At 36.6% G+C, this 16262-nt stretch overlaps 1 protein-coding gene across 4 annotated transcripts in view; it reads left to right on the forward strand.

Moving 5' to 3' along the window:
* The window catches only part of adarb1b (adenosine deaminase RNA specific B1b), a 173429-nt gene that overhangs the window by 23209 nt on the left and 133958 nt on the right, over positions 1 to 16262 (forward strand). For all 4 annotated transcript variants that reach the window (XM_015359255.2, XM_015359258.2, XM_015359256.2 and 1 more), the window contains exon 2: positions 8510 to 8604. The gene's annotated coding sequence lies outside the window, so the exon portion shown is untranslated. The remainder of the gene's footprint in view (positions 1 to 8509; positions 8605 to 16262) is intronic.

A 16262-nucleotide genomic window follows, 5' to 3' on the forward strand; every position in this document is an offset into this window, starting at 1 on the left:
ACATTCCTTATTGGTGGTACAGTATGTTATCATATCTAGTTGGCCATTCCAAAATTAAAAGTATCTAGAAAGCTTCCACACCCTTTTAATGCTTTCCACTTTTGAACTGAGTGCAAGAAGCACTCTTGTTCACTCATTACACATAACTTTCATTTACATGTCTTCAGCAGACCTTGTTCTATGCATTATTAGGCTGGGCAATCAATTTTTTTTAGTTTTATAAAAAGAATATAAAATAAGATACAATGATGTGTTCCTGCTTAACTTAGACATTAATACTATAATACAATAATGCTATACTATTATTTTGACACAAGTTCCAGTGCTATTGTGGTACTGTAGATTCCAGCTGGCCTTTCTTTGGTAGGATTTAGTTTCTCAATGAGCAGAGAAATTGTTAGCCTTTTTAATTAATGGTATAGAGGTCAAAATTAATAAACATCTGATACACTTAAAACAGGTATGTCTTTAAAGACAACTGGGGTCTGTAAAGTGAGCTGATATTAGGAACTTGCACATCTGCTGTACTGCAAGTTTAGCTGCTGGTTTGTTTGTGTTCTTGCATTTGGGAAATGTGTGGTTCTCAACCATTAAGAAATTGCGTGCCACATTTGCAGTTTGCTGTTTCTGACCTGTTCTGACCTTTTGGAGATTAAGTGGAGAAATATTGAAAATGTAATTAACATTTTGCACACTCTCTAACTGTCAGTATTTTTATTTGCATAATATATATGCATGTTAATAACTTTTTGATTCCATTTTACATTCTTTGCAAATATTAAAGGAAACTGTGCTATTGTATTGCTGAGAGAGGATGGTCTCCATGACATTAGAATGAAAAGGGCTTGTGTAGCTTAAACAGGGGCCTGCAACATTATCCATTCTGTTTTCTTTTATTAAGGACATGTTGAAAATGTGCAGTTTTGGCTGCCACTATAAAATTAGCAATACAGTGGAGGGGGGCATTGTGAGATACTGTATATCTCTTAACCAGAGTTGGAGATTCCAAGTCTGAGAGTGTGCTATGGAAATATGGGTGTTGGAGTGGAATATGAGGTGTAAAATTTATTTGGTTTAAATGACCTGGGTGGCTGCATTCCTGCCTCCCACATTCATTTGAAAAAGACTCAACAAATGACATATGATGGAGGAATGCTTATCTACCTTTGCTCTTGAACCATCCAGCTGTGTGTATGATGCAGTTTAATAAAGCGACTGTTTTTTCCTTTCATTCCCAGAATGTAGCTGCAGGCAGAATCGGCTGCTACAAATGAAGCCGCTTAAATCTTTGCAAGATTAGTGCTGGTTGTTGCAATATTAGGTTTGCTTTATGTTACAACAATGATATTTAACAAATTAAGTTGTTTAACTGCAGGGTTTTTATCCCACTACTAGCCTGGTTGTTGTCTGGCGTGGAAAAAAAGCCTCCTGTTGCCTTTCTCAAACCTGCAGTCCTGACTGTGCTGTTGCCTTAGTCGGATTTGTCTCTCTGCACACGGAGCAGAGCATTGTAGGAATGTGTGTTTACTCATTGGGGCTTCACTGCTGGTGCTTTAGCAGAGCCAGAGAGGAAATCTTTTCCTTATTGTTTTGGTGGAATGAGATACTATCTTCCTGATTTTTTGTTTCTTTTTATTTTAATTTTTCCATACACATTTTGTACTTAAGACATGAAATAAGAGGCATTGTGAAATACTTCAGGCATGTAATGCATTTTAACATCTTATTCTGAGTACTTTTTTATAACCTGTTACTCGGGTGTTATATTCCTATTTTTGACTTATTGAACGTTTTCTGCTACACCCTGGTTAATTTGATTAGCCCCCTCCTTCCCTATCTGACTATGGTAAACAAAACAAATTGGATAAAATAAAATTGGATCCCTATCTAAAGGTGTAGTAGTTGGATATAACTGTTTGCTTAAACCAGATATAAATCTGGTATTTATTCTGTATGGAACAGAAGAACAAGCTGGTTATGAAGAGCCAGGTTTTAAATGGATCCATAATCGTTTCATCTGGTTAATGTGCAATTTTAGAGAATGTGTTCTTGGTGTGAAATAACTTTTAAAAAAATATTAATATTTAGCTTTTCTAAAAGATCTTTGTTTTCAGGGGATAAGCTAAACATGTTTTTTAATTCTTCTCAATATCTAGCACTTTGTGCTTTCTACCATTTTAGTAGTTTTCCTTTGGTAATAGACTAAAATATTTTTCTTAGCATGGCAGTGCAGGGTTGGACTGTATAAGCAGTGTGAGACGAGAAAGCAAGGTTGGAAACCATAGTCAAGGGATACTATCCTAAATAATCCTGAATTTGTCATCTGTGCGTGAGTGAGGGGTTAGTACTGTAGCATAAAAGGAAAAATAATGAGCAGACATCTGTCATCTTGCACAAAAATAGTCTGCTAAATCGAATGTAATGTGTTGTTGGCCTTCTGGAAATTAGGAAAACCGACGTTCCTGCTTTCTGCTTGGGCAGTGTTCATTCCATTTTGCAAGAGACCCACTTAAAAATGCAAAAATTAAGAGAATGCAGTCATTCTTCTCATAAATAATAGAAAGCTCCTGAGATTAAGGGTTCTTAGACATGCAGTATGCCGTTTTAAAATGAGTAGACTGTCTTGTCCTGCTCTGAACCTGGTTACTTTAAACCTAAAAAAAAAGAGAAGCCATAAAGTGGGGCAGAAAAGACAAGGATGCATTACCAATAGCCTTTGTAAATCTCTTTACAGTGTAAAGGCCTTCAAGCTGCTTAATGTAAAGAGAAGTGCTATGTAGTAAATGAATTATCCTAATGATGTGCAAGCTTAGATTAAGCCTGTAAACCCTTTTTGGAAGGCAGACACCAGTTAAAAATGGCTGGATGAAAAGCTGTTTGCTCAGATGCTTGTCTGGATCCTTGTTTCATTAACTGTTAGAAGTTTGTTGTGGATTAACATTGCTATAATCTCCTGGTAAATTGCTGTTCTTTGATTTCAAGCTGCAGCATATGTGTGCACTATAGCCTCCAGTACAATTGATGTAGTTCATTTCTGCTCTATTTTCTCCTTAAATCGAAAATAATAAAACAGTTAAAAGCCTCCGATTCCATTCAGCACGTGGTGACGTTTGTAGTTTGTTTCACGAACAGTACATTTAATTTTGTGTTGAGGCCATAGTTCAGTGTGTCGCTCCCTATTTTGGTGAAAGGCAAATCCTTTAAAGATTAAGTTATACTTTTTTTTCTTTATTTTGTCACAACATCCTTTTAAACACCCCTTTTACTGATTGTTTATGAGTTAAAAGAATCACAAAATATTCTGTATATAAAATAAGGTGAACTACGTTTTGCTTAATATTTCAGCCGCTGAAACATTATGCCTCATTTATCCCCCAAACCCACTTATCTTTCATTTTAGTCCTGTAGTGTACTAGTTGATACGAAGCTGCATTTTTTTTTACCAGTTGTTGAAAGAGACATTCCGGCTATTGTTTTTAACAGAGCAGAGATGTGTATAGTAATACTACACAATCACTACTAAAAATATTTCAGATAATTATGGTTAATAATGATAAAAAACATTCCAAACCCAAAAGGCTATGAATATATTTTTCTACATTAGACCATGCAATGACTGCTTTGGTGCCAAGAAAGTTTGTGAACTTCTAATATAATTATGGGAATGACCAAAATAGCAATTTCTTGCCATGTTTCTCTTGCATAATTGTAACAGTTTTTTCATACATAACAACAAAGGTTCAAGTTAACTAATTCAATGTTTTTTGAGGTGCAGTGGTATATGAAGTAGAACCAAATGGAATGAAGAATAAAGATTTAGAAAATAAGTGAACCCCAATACTTAACACAATTAAGGGGGTAATCAGGTGGTTAAACAGTTTGGTAACAAGTAAATAAGGAGTAAGTTTGGCTTGCCCTGTCCTACAGTGGATATCAAAAGTCTACACACCCTAATTGAAATTTCAGCTTTTGTTTCTGAAAAGGCTAAAATCAAGATGCATCATGTCAGACCTTTTTTCACTTTTAATAAGATTTTTTAGTCAACAATATTTAAGTGAAAAACAAATTGATCATTTTTTGAAAAAAAAAAACTTTTAATGCCTTTGTTGCATAAGTGTTCACATCCCTTAACTTATACTTTGTGGAAGCACCTTTTGCTTTGGATCAGCCTCTATAAACTTAGTGCACCTGTATTTTTCAATTTTATCCCACTCGTTTTTACAGAAGAGTTCAAGCTCAGTCAAATTGCGAGACGTTGAGTTTGATCCTCACCATACAGGTTTAGAAACACATCATGCCATGATCAAAAGAGGTTGTAGAGAACTCCAGAAAAAGTGCAGTTGATTATCTTTTATCTTGAAGGGGTTAACAAACCCTTTCTAATTTGGGGCTCCTTCCATTTGCTGTCAAAGATCTCTACAAATGGAGTAGTGGCTCTACCTATACCTATAATAAGCCTCTAACATCAAGACAGAATGGGAATATGTTTCTTTGGAGGACAGCCAGGAAGAAACCAGTACTCTCTAAAAAGAGCATGGCCACCCATCTCTAGTTTGCAAAAGGTCCTGGACAATTCACAAGGCTATTAGAAGAATGTTTTTTAGACAGATGTGTCAAAACTTGATATCTGTGCCCAACATCTGAAACAGTTTGCATGGCTAAAACAAAGACACCCCCTTACAACAGAAGACCATGAAGCATGGTGGAGGGTTTGGGGCTGTTTACTGCTTTAGGAAGCACCTGCTTGCTATCACTGATGGAATCATGAACTCTGCTATGTGTCAGAAAAATAGAAAAACATTTTCCTATGTGGAGGAGAGTGTCAGGCCATTCTTTTGTGATACCTAAAGCTGAATCAAAAGTGGGTCATACAGGAGACCATGATCCTAAACATACAAGCAGATCTATAACACAATAACTGATGAAAAATTATTGCATTCTGGATTAGCCAAGTCAGAGTCTCGTTAAATGTTAAGAAGTGACCTAAAGCAAGCTGTTCATGCAAGGAATCCTTCAAATGTCACTGACTTGAAGCAGTTCTCTAAGCATAAGACATGAAACCCAATGCGAGAGACTGGTATACAATCAGAACATCTAGTTGAAGCCCCTACTGTACTGGAGGTATCGCCATTACTGAATCATACATACTCTCACATACTTATTCACACAACGATTTTTACTGTGGATTGTTTTGTTGATTTTAAAATCCAAATAGATCTAATGTCTTAATGTTGTATGTTTAATCAGGATATCTTTTATTTAGACATTTATAAAGATCTAAGTATCTTGTAGGTCTGAAATACGAGAACAGGGATCAAGTACAGTTTGAAAGCTTGTTCTCAGTATTGTTATTGAGAGGAAGGTCATTGTAAATGTCCAAAAATTGAAAGTTGTACTGGAAGCAGTTTTTTATTATTTAGCTGTTAATTTCTACAGTTTTCAGGTGGTAAAAGTAATTTTCCTTTTAAAGGTCTTTGCTATTTGAGATTAAGTGGTTTTTAGTTTATTTCCTAATGTCTAAGAATTAATACTCATTTGTATGTTTTAAAATGTTGACAGGCACTTTATCCGCATATGTCAAAACAACTACAGTCTATTATAAATAATTTCTGTGGCGTTTTTGTCGAGTTCTTAATGATAAATGGTAATGCTTTTGTCAAACAACACAAAACCCAATAAAATATACAATTTTCTTTGGTTTGCTGAACTAGTGTTTTTCATTTTCTAATCTTCAGTTTTCTTTTACCTGTCTTTGGGACTGGGGAAGGAATCGAGAGTAACCCTGAGGAATCCATCACAAACAAGGAGAGAGAGCACCCCAAGTCTGGGATTGAACCCTGCAGTGCTAACCACTGCACCACTGTGCCTCTCTTACAAAATTACATTTTCATACTGTGGTAGAAAGGGACAGCCTAATGCAGATGTGAAAAAAAATGGAGTTAGGGAAGGCAGTCTGGCATATCCATACTGCAGTATCCCAACTAATTTCTTGTGGAGATATTCACTTACCGTTAACTTAAACAGCTGTAGTACCCGCTTTGAGAAACCATCCTGCTCTATTCATTGCTATGATTGAAATGTTCACACACCATGTCTGCCTGAGATCTTCACTCCTTGCACAAAACATGATTTTTATTGGAATTTGTGGATGAGCTTCCTGGTATGCTGCTTTAGTCTTGTAGAGGCTTGCTGTTACTACAGCTAGCATGGTGGTTATTTTCATATTTTGGTACACGGAGAAGACCAAGTCTTTTCTGCATAACATCACGATGTACTGCCATGTTGGACGAGACTCCAAAGTCAGCTTCATGATTGCAATGGGAGCAGGGCCCTTCTCCCTTCAGTATTGTGGGTAAATGGGAAGGGCAGTGGGCTCACGAAAAAACATGTTTTTAAGATCAAAGAAATGGATAGTTGCAGTGCAGGACCAATTTAAGAGGGAGGCTGTTAACAGTGGGTAAAGAGAGTCTTGAAAAACTCATTACAGTGCAATAGATTTTTTTTTTCTCAGATACTTGCCAGACCCCACTTCTTTCTGATGTATTTTCATTCCCCATGACCTTTCTTGCTTCAACACATGAGCTTCCCAGAAAGTCCCCCAAGACTGCATGCTTCTCCCTGTGCTGAATAAGACTGTTTTATGGAGGGGAGAGGACAAGTGCTTAACAGCACAAGTTGGAGGACTTTTGCTTTAGGCTATCCAAAATTAATTGCTTCCTTACCATGCAGTGTATTTCGGCAGAAAATGATTTACAAAGTGGTGGGAAAGATTTTTCGTTCCATTCTTTATTCCCCCCCTTCTCGAGTCTTCAGGTCTGCCTAAAACATGACATTTGCTTTGAGTCTCCTTGTGTGCTCTGTTGGGCAAGGGAAGTGGTCCTGTGTAACAGAAGGTTTTTCAAACTGTTATCATATAGTGGCGCATGTTCCTCTGTAACTGTGAACTTCTAATTGATGTTTCATTTGAGGAATAAAGTGATCAAGGTGGGGAATCTCACTTATTAAACTAAAGTTAAAGTGACCAAAATAATTTTACTTCACGAACCGATTGAATGTCTTTTCTTTCCAAGTTTCAAATGTGAAGCCCCAAATATGGTGATTGCCAAGAGCTGAATAACAATGGTTTATTTGTTTCAGGAGGTGCCTGGCTCATTTAACTCAGAAATGAATTTGAGACTGATCTGGCAACACAACGCTGAAGCACGACGGCAATTCTTGATCCAGTTTTTCAATGGGATTACTTAACATAATAATGTTTTTTTCACATTAATTACAATGATTGTCTTCTTTCCCAAACACAGGACGCATTGTAATTTCACTCCATTAAGCTTTAAATATTGTTGTCTGTGACCCACTATTCACTGTCTTATTCCTCCTGGTGAAAAAAAACACAAGAGATAACAGGAAGCTTTCTGTTTTCTGTGCGTTGTTTTTCACCCTCTTCATCTAGATCACTGGGCTGAATAAAGAGGCTGTGATTGGATGAATCTGAATCTGTTTTAAGACTTACATACACAGATGCTGTAAAAATATACAAATTATTATAAACAGAAATGAAAAAGGCGTTTAAGCTGATAATAAACCTATTTTTGATATGTGGTTTGAAACTAGCTGCTTGACTTGATTTGTGAAAGCAATGTATCAGATATAACACTGTGTTCAACAGTGTCACTACAGTATGATATACAAAAACAGAGTGAATAGCTGATCTTTGTTGGCTTTCTCTTTAGTGATAAAAGTAAAAAAAAGCAGATATGCTTTATTGCAGAACTCCCACACATTTGCAAGATGTGATGTATATTCACAAAGCTTTAGAAAATTAAAATTCTCTCCTTTGAAAGTCTAAAACAGTGTCCCAAAAAATCCTCATAAAACAGCATGTTTTAGAGTTGAGGTGTAAAACCTGTGAAATTGGATAGATAGGTACTTAAGATTGTGCCTTTTATTAAGGGCTTCATCTCAAAGAGACATTTAAGATGCACTTACTGTAACTTGCCATTAATCCCTTCAGTTTTGTCTCTTTTTTCCCCCAATCTTTCTCAGTAATATGTGAAGAGATGTCTGGAAAGTATTTCTTACAGGAGTGTTTATGTAGAGTACTATATGTGTTCATGTGCAGTTACAGAAATAAATTCTAACACTAATAACACTCCTTTATGCCATTTTCTTTATAAAGGTTGGACAGTTTTTCTTTCCTGAGGCTTCCTAATTGGGGGGAAAAAACATTTATTGGAACATCCCATTTTATTAGAAAATCGTCTTCTGTTATGCGACCGTATGTTTTTCTCAAGCCAAGTGCATTCTCTGATGCTGGATTGTGTTTCAGGGCTCCCCTTATAACCCTCCTCCTGCCTGCTTTCTCTGCAGTAGCTTTGTCTGTTTGACGCTTGACTACTGCAGCTCGAGCTATAAGAGCTGCTGTCCTGAGTTCAAGGCACACATAGTTAAGGCAGCACAGAATCGCATGCTCGACTGTCATCTCACCATCCCTTAATGTTTTCTCTTGCAGGACAATCCTCTTCGCTGGATTTCTGTTTGTCTGCTGCAGCAGCATCTCTCTGCTGCAGTCTGGAGGTTGTAGGAGCTCTCTCCGCTAAGCCTTCTGTAAGTACTTTTATTTACACCTTCCTTTACAGCCTGTCACAGATGCGTTCTGTTGTAAATGTTTTCAGAGTGGCATTTTATTTGATACCTGCAATTGGTTTCTGTTAATGCTTTCTGAATAAGAGGTGTTATTGCTCAGTTAGAGCATAAGAGGTGTTATTGCTTAGTTAGAGCATCACTTGGGCGCAGCGTTAACAACGTGTCAGGAAGTTTCTGTCATTACAGTTTTGCACATTATATTGAGAGCACTTTGAAAATGTTCAGTGTATTTCTACTTAGTCTTGCATTATTTAACATGATTTGCATACCGTGTTCTGTGCTTTTAAAGCAGACGGAATATGATCTTGATTGAGAAAATCTTTCAGCACTTTAGATACATAATGTTTTGCTTTTTATTTTCATTAAGACCTTTCAAGTATGCTAAATATTAATATGGGAAGGAAATGATTGTATTTGGAGAGATTTGAAGCAGTCCGATTCAGATAAGCCAATGTGATAGGGTTCAGGGATTTGCATTTTATATTTGCAAATGGAACTGTACACAGAACAATAAAACCCTGAGGGCACTGGACCATAGTCCTTGTCTGTGCAATGCCGCCTAAAGAAAAACTTTGCCCACTAAAAATGAATACTGCTGTATAGCTGCCTTGGTTTCACCGTCAGTGTGCTTTTCGCTCTCAAAGCAATTCTTCTCAGTAAAATGTGGTGCCAGTGCATCACGCACAGCTCATCTGTGGAATCAGCATAATGCCTCTCTGTGGGCTGTATGTTGTTGCCTGGCTGGCTCCAAGTGATTCTGCTAAGCAGATTCTTTAATTGAACTTTCTCAGCCATGCCGCATTAATCATCAGAGAAGTCCTCATGCAAAACAAATAGATTCAGTAGAAATCTATTTGTTCCTTTCTCCCCTTTTCCTCATCGCCCTAATGTGACCTCTTCACAGTCTCCGCAGAGCCGAGCTGTTCTTTCGACCCATAGCTAAGCCATTTTTTTCATGTTCATTGAAAGGTTGTTCTTCTGTCTCGATTGTTTCAGTTGAGAAAATGGCTGTACTGTATGTTGCATTTTTGAGATTACTGTGTATTGGCTTCCTGATTTAGGTTTGAAAGTCTTGGACATTTTAACTTTTTAAGCCTTTAAACATAGTGTGTGTACATACAGCATCAGTTGAACAAGAACATCCTAGAGAAAATGTTTTAAATGTTTTAAAGAAACAATCTCAAAAAGAACATCTGCAAAGTAAGAACGTTTTTAGACATAACTGGAATAGTTGGTCTTAATAACGAGGATCTAATCATACGGTCACAGTTTTTGTCCAAGTAGGCAGTAGCTTAGCAATATATCTATAACAGCTGTTTCTGCAAATTAATATGACCAAATGTGACCTTGGTATGACAAGGACCTTGTAAAATAGTTAAACCTTCCATCAAAGGACAGTGCAGTTAAAGGAGAACGGCAGTCCCAATTTCTCAAACCAGTTATTAAATCTTGATAACAAAATTAATTGACATTCTAGAAACTTTACATATTTTGAATTAAGTACTATAAGTCACCATGTTGTTGCAAACTTACATTTGAGTACCCATGAACTGCAATACGATGGAGCCCTTCCTGCTCACTAGTCACTGTAATGACTAATGTAATGTGCTGTACGACTAAGTACAGGTTATGCAGCAGACGTTTCACTGCAGAAATGATCCGACATTTCTCTGCATGCAGAGTTCACAAACTAGTAGTATTTGTCAGCAAAACAGTCTTGAAATTTAAAGCAATATTTCCGTTGGATTTAAGGAAATGTACTTGCAAGCCTGCTTGTTTACAGTGCAATAAGGTTGCATCATGTCACCAGAAGTTTTATGGCCTCGTTGCCTTGTTCTGAATCGCAGAACATGGTGCTGCGCACACCTGAAAATTTTGGCTGTTTTCTGATGTAAATTGGAGGTTTTACAAGTTGCTGTGTACATTTTGCTTTTATTGTGTTTTGAAATGCATTAATCAATGCTGATTCTTTCTAACTCCCAAACACTCCTAGAATGTGTAGGTAGATGTTTACATCCTTATGTTGTGTAGAGTTCTGCCAGTTGTGATGAGTGCATTTTAAAGTTTCTCTTCACAGTGTGCTAATTTTGCACACCTGTTCTTCAGTTGCTTGAGGAAAATATGGAAGTACTTTTTTGACTGTGATACAGTCTTGCAGTTTGCATTTATGTACCTCTTCTACAAAGAAGTGATATCCCCCTTTTAAAGAGTGAGATTCCCTCAAGCAATTTTGTTCTCTCATTTTTTTAACAACTTAGTGACTAGTAGATCCTGTTGTAGCATGGTAAATAATCCATCCGATTCAAGATATTTACCACAGAAAGGACATTTTTGTAATAATACTTGCTAAATGCCATATTCATTTTAGATTTCAAAAGGTGTATTTAGTACTAAACTTGTCAATAGCATGTGGATTAGAATGACACTGAAAGCAGGTGACTCTTGTATATTTTATAGTTCAAAAATAGCCTTGTATCCTAATTGGTGTGTAGAAGGAAACATGATTTGGCATGTCAATTAGATTTGATAGGTAAATGCGATTTATATATTTTTTCCTTGAGTCTTTGTGTTTGGGTTTCTAGTATTTCTGCTTATTGTGATTTAAAGACTTGCTAAATGATAGGCTTAGTTTCTTCTTACTTAAGCTAAGCTGTCTTAAGTTACAGTATGTTTATTCTGATAACCATGGTAATATTCACGTCTGATCCATGCATTGTATTCTTACTTGTTCAGGTCTAATGTGATTCTGATTGTTATTTCTCATTGTGGTTGGAGCAAGATGTCTGAAATGAAGTACCTGGGGTGTGAGTGTTGTGTGCTGTGATTTCACGTGAGAGATGAGTAAAGACGTATTACAGACTGGTCAGAATACCTGTGCTGATGGTTATGGGAGTCAACAGCAACATTCTGGTGGGATTGCAGTTTAGTGTTGAACTATCTTGACTTGATTTATCAGGAGCTTGACTTGGAAGTATCTTTATTTTGTTCCTTTTTTGTGTGACTATGTGCTATGGTGATACATTATGTACTGTTGAAGTCTGTGTACTGTAGGTTCCTTTAAGGCAGGCTTTGCGATTCAGTATAGTCACTGGTCTACCAATTTGTGAAAAGACCTGAACTATAAATATGCAACCCTACAGTCAGACCTTGTTAATAACTTCCTTTTTTAAGAAAGATTGGGATAATACCATCCTTAAATACTGTTGTTATAAGTGACGGTACAGATTTGAGACCAAAGTTCTTAGTTAATGAAAGCTTTATCCAGTTATTTACTGTCCAACCAGTATACTCCCTGGGCAGTGCAGATCTTATGGAAACAGTTGCCTGTGCAACATAGACTCCATATTGATTACGTATTCTCTAGACTTCAAAAAGACGTTTGTTTTGTGCCAGCTTGGAATAATTGTTTTCATGCCATTTTTCTTATGTTCAAATATTTTACATGGGTATTTCTTGCATTAATGGACTGTTCCAGTTGTTAGCATGAAGTGCTTTAGATTAATTCTGTTGGAGTGGCTCATAGTCAGCAAAAAGCTATTGATCTCTGTGAACTCTTAAGTATTCAGCTTTTGGAAGCCTAAGGCACGATGAGCTCACAGAATGTAAAGAGCGGTCAACAGAACAGGTCAGAGCACTTCAAAAGTGAAATTTGACATCCACAGTAGTAGCCTTGTGAAATTTAAAACGTATTTGTACGCGGTCATCAAAAGCCTAATAGTGAGTTGACAAACAGTTGACAAACAGGGTCATGCCTGGGTAAGCAAGTGAGTGTCTCTACAAAGACATTGAAAAAGTCACATATGAATTGAATTTCTGTTTATTCCATCCTTAATCACACAACGATGTTGCCCTCATTAAAATTGCTGAGGTGGATTCTTGTGTCTAGGGGGTTGAGATAATGTTCAAAGAAAATTAAAATGACTGTACTTGTTTCCAAGTCTAGGCTTTAATTTCATTTTGGTAAAGAATGACATTTCAGCCACTTGGCCTCCATCAGACTGAATAAAACCATCACAGTAGGTCATGAAATATTGGAACAGTTCACCAATTTAAAACCCAGTGTAACTAGAGTGTGGTCAGTTTTCTGTCTTTGAAATACTTGCTTGTTGTAAAAAAAGAAAATACCCCCACGAAGCCTCATCCATGGTTTGAATTATCATATAAGCAGAGGAAAACAGAAATGTGTGCTTTGGTGTTGCCAAGCTGGCTGATTTCCAATCCTAGCTTCTCAAAGGCTATTTCCTGGCCTTTACACTGTTATCGCTTACAAACTCATTTGGAATAACAGATCCTTCTTTTAGACATGAATAGCTCTTCCCTGCTGTTAATGTCCTAGCCTGCCCCAGGTTGACCTGAAACTCAAACAGAAGACGAATTTTAAAGACCTCTGAGTTTTCATCCAACTGAATATTGGGTTTGTTTCAATCCAAGCCTTAAAGCCTGCGCTAATGGGTTTCTGATATTTCTATTTATATCATCAGTTCTGTGAAACATTTCTGTAACTTTTTTTTTTTGTTCATGGTAAATGAAAATTTCCTGCTTGAATGCACAGAACTATACAGTATACACACACTATATATGTGATTATCTTGAAGAACTCTCTGTCTGGGTATTTTGTTATAATGTGGGCCATTTCAAACAGAGGAAAGTTCTGTTCTCCAATCATTAAATTGTTAATTTAGTAAGTGTGTTCCCAGGTATTCTGCGCTGGCTGAAGACAGTGTGATACTTCTGAAATTGTCTGTCTGTTTTTACATTGTACATTTCCTTGTGCACATGAAATAGATTCTCTTTTAAAAAAACTTGCATGTATAGCACTTAACCTGTATGAGGGAACCCACTTCCCTGCACTATCCTGGGTGATGCATGGCAGCCATTATGCGCCAGTAGCCTTGCTACGTAGCATAGCAAAGTCACGTGGAGAAGTGAGAAATCACTTCAGCGGTTTAATTAAAAATCAATATCTACTTCTTTATGGCTAATAGGAAACCACACAATGAATGCCTTTTTCTTGATATAAATGACAGTATTCTAAATTACAGTGATCAGCATGTTTTTTATTTGCCCTTAAATTATGAATTCACAGCAGAAATGTGACTTAGTCAATACTCAGTGCTGTCTGGAGATGCTGTACTCAGTAATGACTAAGAAAAAGAGCTTCTTTGCCCTTCTGTTGGAAGTTTTGTAATATTTCTGCAACTTAATGCTATTACCCTTTTGTTTAAAAGACCCAAATCAATGCAGAAGTTGCAACAGATTCTTTTTTGATTAAGGTCATTTTTCTGAGATTATACTTATTTGCAGTGGTGATTTAGACTTTTTTTCAATAATAATTGCTTTATTAAGATGTTCATGTACCTTAATTGTATTGTCTTCAAGTTTTATAGAATCTTCAAAATTCTGTTCATGAATCCAAAACAGAGAAGCAGTTTCCCAGTGTTTGCCAGCATGAGATGCCTGCAGAATTTCTGTTCCTCTATTGTGTATGACTATCTAAATGTTTCGTCTGAAAGCATTTCCTTAAGTGAATATAAAATCCAGTCATATTGGGTAGCAATTCAAGCGCGGTCTTTTATCACTTTGCCTTTTCGAGTGCAGTGCCAGTGCCCAGTATTTACTGTGTTTTATCAGCAGAATCCATGTGCTTGAAATGCCAGCCTTGTCATGTTTCAGTAGGCCTGTGTTATGAAGCTGTTGGTGTTCTTTAATAATTTATCCAGTCCTGTGATGGAAAAGTATGGTGAAGAGGGGGGGGTGGTGGGCGTATAATCCTCTCATCAAAGGCATTTCCTGCAACTCTGACTCACCTTTGCTGAATCTTGTATTGTCTTGCTGTATTCGGCACTGCCTTACATAGTAAACCCCAGCTAATGCGGTCAGAAGTGTGGCAAAGATTGTGCTCAGCCCATATTGGGCTACTGCAAGATATGTACAATTATGTAAGACAGGGTTAGGAGCAGCTATGGGCTTAGCGGTATGGTGCTGTAATTTTTGGAGTACCACATGTGTTATTTTAAATGAAAAGTTATATTCATTATCTTTTTATAGGACCACAATACAATAAGAAACGCTAACATAGGGCCACTTTTTAAAATTGCTTGCAGTGCAGAGATGTTGGCAGTGCAGAAATGTTTCCTGAATTTTTATTTTCAATTTCTGTTTAAACTGAGTCGTTTATTTATTCTCCCAATGCGCAGATCCCCCTAATAGTTTTGTAAGACTTACTTTTCCTTGCATTATGCGTCTTAACTAAGGTTGGACAAGAGTCATTTAGCTGATGAAGTCTCACGGTTTAGGTTGAGTTAAGTCAGTTTAGGTTTTCGGACATTTTATTGACTTTTGAAATTGGAAAAATAATCTATTGCGTTTTTCAGTTAATTCTAAGAAATCAAAATGTTTTGGCATAGTTGTGTATTTTGTCCTTGGATAATTATAATCCCTTGAGAGACCGGATGCTACAGTATAATTTATACAAGGTAACCTCAAACTGAAATTGAAGTGAAATTATTTATTTGCTTAATACTTTGAAATGTTATATATTACCTATATATTACTTTATATAGGTAAAGGTTGATTCCTTTTCATGGGGAAAGTAAATTCCCAGTTAAATCAGAACTGTTTTCAAAAGCTTTATTTGCCTTTACACCCCTCCTATCCTGCACTGGACTTTTAAACTGTAGCATAATTGTTAAAGAATCGGTGCTTTTTCATTTCAGAGTACACCAGGAAGAAGGGAGTAGGGTAGGGTGAGACAGGGTAAAAGTTCACAGATAGCTGAATCATTCAACGGTTTGCAGTTAGATGAAGGACTGTTATTTCTTAGAATTTCTTGGCTTTGTCAGGCATAAGGTTGAAATATTACCCTCTATTTCCTTAGCAGATCTGAAATACTGTATGCATTTTCTGTTTCATGCCTTCTTGCTTGTCTGGGAAAATCTGGGTGAAGACTGCTCCAGGTTCTTATACACTATATTTAAAAATATATTCCTACAAAGAAAATTAATTTTAATCACGCCCATTTCCCTTGGATAGCATCGCAAAAATATTGTTAGTTATTAGTGGTTGATTACTAAGATGATGAGCTGTTTCTCAAGAATTCCAAAGACAGATGTGACTGTCTTTCAGGAGAGAATGATGTGTCTTCTACAGTATACTGTACAGGCAGTTAGTTGTACATAGCGGTTCTGTCATTAGCTGTAGCTAATTACCACATTCACATACCATTTGTTTTCATGTTGAATAATGCATCATTACTAAACAAACCTCTCTGGTTTTATATAATTCCTAGTAGTCAGTAAAGTATCATTTTGAGCCCTGTGAAAAAAATAGATTTTTGTTCTGCCTCCTTTTTTGCTGAAGCCTCAAACCCAGAAGTCATTGTGATTGCTACATTTGACTGTGAAGTTGCATCAGTGTTAACATGAGTTTAGATACCAGTTTTTGGCACATAAGGGGGAATGTGAGTACAAGTGGCTTTTTTATTGTAAAAGAATGGGTAATTATCCCTAACAGTGAAGCTAATGTAATATCAATGTTACCTTTCTATATCGAATAGTTCCAATAGTTACAGGTCGTGCCATTTCCTCTTTGTTTCTAAGATGCATGTACTGTAAAAGTGA

Source organism: Lepisosteus oculatus, chromosome 12 (genome assembly GCF_040954835.1).
Source record: "Lepisosteus oculatus isolate fLepOcu1 chromosome 12, fLepOcu1.hap2, whole genome shotgun sequence".
NCBI lineage: Eukaryota > Metazoa > Chordata > Actinopteri > Semionotiformes > Lepisosteidae > Lepisosteus > Lepisosteus oculatus.